Source organism: Myodes glareolus, chromosome 10 (genome assembly GCF_982192425.1).
Source record: "Myodes glareolus chromosome 10, mMyoGla1.1, whole genome shotgun sequence".
Classification (NCBI taxonomy): domain Eukaryota; kingdom Metazoa; phylum Chordata; class Mammalia; order Rodentia; family Cricetidae; genus Myodes; species Myodes glareolus.
Window position 1 is genome coordinate 76,138,967 of NC_142035.1, and position 4,470 is coordinate 76,143,436.

General features: G+C 42.8%; 1 pseudogene; it reads left to right on the forward strand.

Annotated features, from left to right (window-relative positions):
• The first annotated feature begins 3,541 nt into the window (after positions 1-3,541).
• On the forward strand, positions 3,542-3,823 carry LOC148120704 (large ribosomal subunit protein eL43 pseudogene; annotated as a pseudogene).
• Positions 3,824-4,470: the final 647 nt, after the last annotated feature.

Below are 4,470 nucleotides of genomic sequence, written 5' to 3' on the forward strand. Positions count from 1 at the left end.
GGGGGAGAGAGATGTAAGTGAAGGAAAGGTGGGGAAACACACTGGGGAAATAGTACCGAAAGCGGGCTTCTTGCGGCCGGAAGAGCCGGAGAAACCGAGCTCCTGTGTCACACTGAGAGTAGAGGGGCATTTGTGAGACGTGTGGGAAGCCCATGGGTGTTCAACCCTCATTGTCATGCTTCCAATTTTTCTTTCTTTTTTTTTTCTTTCCAACACATGTAAAATGATTGCGGCTTAGAGCGATGCTGTTTTGGTAACCGTAGGGGTATACTTAATGTCCGAGTTTAGGACTGAGCCAAACATAGCCTACCTGGAAAGTGTTCTTTATTTGTCAGCAGTCAGAATAGAAGCAGAGTCACAGCAATGGCACCAGCACATCTGATTATGTCTCAGACTTCCTTATTTCCTGGCTGTTGGCGATCTTCACTTTTGCTTGTCTGGATTTTGAAACACCCCGTCTCAATAGCCACTCACCCTACTTGAGAGAATGCCCTTGAACAGGTCTTTAATGAGATTTTTCAGGCAGCAATGGCTTTGTTTTAATATTCAATTTTCAACATTGAACTGTATAGAATCTCCTTAACTAACTGTCTGAAAGCCTTCTGGTCCTTTTCAAACACTGGCAAGTAATTTGGATTTAGTTTGGAAATTTCACCTACCTGTAAACTGGGTTCATTTGTGTTTAGAAGGAATCCAGGGAAAGAATCCATATGTTTTGGGGAAGGCCTTTCTCCCTTCTCTTTCCAGCTTAGTAATCAACTATAATCTAATCACTCTGTCTCCATGCCCCTTCCCCAGTTTAGGAGAGTACCACCTCTCAGAGGCTCTGACCCTGGGAAAACATGGTGAGATGGATCCATAATGTACAAGATTTGAGGTGATTCCTTCATTTACTAACATCCTTCTTATCACAAAAAAAAAAAAAACCAATGAGAATCCACCAGTGGAGGAATGGCTATCCACAAAGAATAAGTCAAGATGATCCTTTGATAGAAGAAAAAGAATCACAGCTTTTTAAATTATATTTAGTTTTTTATCTTATCCTTTTCTATTGTGTATTTGTATAGATGCTATAATGCCCATCATATATTAGTATATTGATAAACTATGTTATCTATTCTCCCCTCTCTCTCTCTCTCTCTCTCTCTCTCTCTCTCTCTCTCTCTCTCTCTCTTTCTCTCTCTCATAGTTATCTCTCCCTATATTGAGTAGCTTTCCTAGAAGCATAAACTCTTGTGAGATTCTTAGCTGGGTCCAGACGTGAACTAGGAACTGTGTTTATCTGCTAATCTGGTCGCACCGGAGAGCCTTTCTTCAGTCAGTTCTACAGAAACTGATTGTGGAGGTGGGGGGGGGGGGTGGACTTGCCCTCTGTGTTTTCTTTTGTTTGTTCTCCTTCTGCTGTTTGGAAACCGTCATGGTAGCTTCTCAAAGAGGCATCCTTGGAGAGTAAATTATTCAGTGCTTGAAATCAGAAAGTAAGGCCCGGTTTGACTGCGGGTGGTGGTGCACATCTTTAATCCCAGTACTTGAGAGGTAGAAGCAGGTGGATCTCTGAGTTCAAGGCCATCCTGGTCTACAGAGTGAATTCCAGGACACCCAGGGTTACACAGAGGAACCCTGTCTCGAAAAACAACAGCAAGAAGATATAAAAAGATATGGCCTGGTTTTCGTATTAGATTTCTCAGACATCTCTCAGCAGCTAGACCCATCCCCACCTCTTATGTGTGTCATGTACTTAACTACTCTCACTGTCTAGGCTGAGAGAAAGGGCTTCCGCTATTCAGCATGACTTGGGGTAGCTCATCTCCCTCCATGCCATCTTCCCCAGGCCTTGCCTTGCTCTCTTCTGCTTTGCTTTCTTCAGCTGGTTGGCTTCCCCACTGCGAGTCCTCAGTCCTCAAGACTGTATAGCACAGATTGTAGATTGTATCCAGACTCTTCCAACAAGCTCTTCTCTTGTTTTTGATGTGCTCTTAGCTCCCCCTGCAGAAGGAGATTCTCTCCAAACTAAGCACAGTCTCATAGCCTGGGAACGCCTTCCCATTAGTCAAAACAATTATGTTTCCATCTGGACCGGGGATAGCCTATTTCTCAAGGAAACTTCATTCTGTCATTTATAGGGTATAATGTTGTCTGCATAACCTTAGCAGGACAAATTGCCTTATGGAATTAGGAGGAAATGCGGAGTGTGGCAAATGGAGACTTTGCTCAGGCCTTCCTCTCGTTACTATCCACTGAGAAGCTATGACCAGGTAGTCACGGAGCCTCCTTCGCACCCAACTCTCGATCCCAAGACACCCCACTCAGTAAGGCCCCAGCCAAGGACTGGCTAGGGCTATGGAACAAAGACCTGACCAAGTCCCAAAGGCAATCCTATTGATGATTGCATGGTCTCTCCACACCCATTTCTTAATGTAGTTTTTCACGATGTTTCTGTACTCCGATATTTTTTTTGTACTCTTGACTGTGTTTTAGAATCTGTGTCCCAGAAATCAAGAGGTTAGATAGTTGGATATACGGTGGAGCAAATGGGAACCCAATATAGGATTCAGTAGGTTTTCATTTTGTTTTTAAATTAGATTTCTTAAGTTCACTCTCCTAGCTGGTGGTTATGAATAGGCTATGGGATAGCTGAGAGTTACTGTTAGGATACACACACACACACACACACACACACACACCTGTGCGGGTGTGTGTGTGTGTACATATATACGCTGTGACACACACACATGTCTCCCTAATATTGCCTACAGCCTGCATACATAGCATGTCTAAACACACTGAATAATTTATGTGTTCTTTAAAAGTATATGAAGCATAATTCATTTAAACAGTAAACACTGGTGTAACACACACACACACACACACACACACGCGCGCGCGCGCGCACACGGAAGGAACTCTCAATTTAAGAGAACTGTAAACCTCTGATTTAGGTGATGCCACCTTCTTGTCTCTATATGGCAGCTTGGGATTTCCCCCAAAGCATAATAAATAAGGAAGTAAATAATTACAACTTTGAGAAAGACTGCCTGATTTCCACACTAAATCTCTCTTATTTGACCATTTCAAAGCTGAAAATCGCTAGAATGACCAGTTATAGAATACAATGAGATGTCACATGTCTCTTTAATACAATCGCAAATTTAAAATGTGTGCATATTAACTGGGAGTGTGTAGTCTTGACCCTTTTGTGCAGGGGGAAAATTAGATAATAGATGTTTAGCTTGTGTCAAATAGCCCCATTTGTTTTGGGGAAAGTGGTTTGTCTAAGCTTACAATAGCTCTTTAGAAAGCAGGTACCCTATAGGTTTGGGTTGCTGCTATACAGAATCTTATACTTGGAAGAGATCAAAGGCCTTGTTCAACAGACGAAGACACTGAGACTCATTCTGGAAAAGCACAAAAACTTCTTCACAGCCATATGACAAATACAATATAACAAAATCTAAGGAAACAATGCACATTTCATTATGGCTTGATGAGGTCAAAAGTTGCTAGTTGGTGCTCTCTGCACTTGGGCTCAGGTTTGGGCGACATGAATAAATGCACCAAGAAGGTCGGGATCATCAGAAAATATGGGACCCGCTATCATGCCCCCTCCAGAAAATGATAAAGAAAATTGAAATAAACCAGCATGCCAAGTACACATACTCCTTCTGTGGTAAAACCAGGATGAAGAGACGAGTCATTGGCATCTGGCACTGTGGTTCCTGCATGAAGAACCCTGCATGGCTGGCAGGGTCTAGACCTACACCACTACTTCTACCGCCACAGTGGGTCAGCCATAGGAAGACCTAAGGAACTGTAAGACCAGTAGAAGAGCTACCATTTGAGACAGCCTCTAAATATACTCACAACCTCTAAATAAATGTGTTAGTTTACGTGAAAAAGGTTGCTAGGTGTCTCTGTTGCAGCGATGTTGCTGTGATGACCCAAAGCAAGTAGGAGTGGAAAGGGTTTGTTTGGCTTACACTTACAGGTAAACAGGCCATTGCTAAGGAACGTCAGGGCAAGAACTCAAGCAGGAACCCAGAGACAGGAACTGATATGGAGACCATAGAAGAGTACTGCTTACTGGCTTGCTCCCCTTGGGTTGCTAAACCTAATTTTCTTATTTGCTCAATGTTTTTGGTGTTGGGTCTTTGTTCTTTTTGGGGAGTCTACCAGCCAACTAACAAATAAATCACATATGGAGTCTTATTTCTCATAATCACCTGACCTTAGCTTGGCTTGTTTTTTTGCCAGCTTTTCTTAAGTTATCCTGCTTACTTTTTGCCGCTGGACTTTTTTCCTTTTCTTACTTCTTTTATATCTTACTTTCGCTCTTACCCTGTGGCTGGCTGACTGGATGGCAGGATGGCCCTAGCTTCCTCCTCTTCTTGCTCTCTCATTCCTCCTTTTCCTCCAGATTTCTCCTCCTATTTAATCTTTTTGCCTGACAACCCCACCTATCCTTTTTTCCTG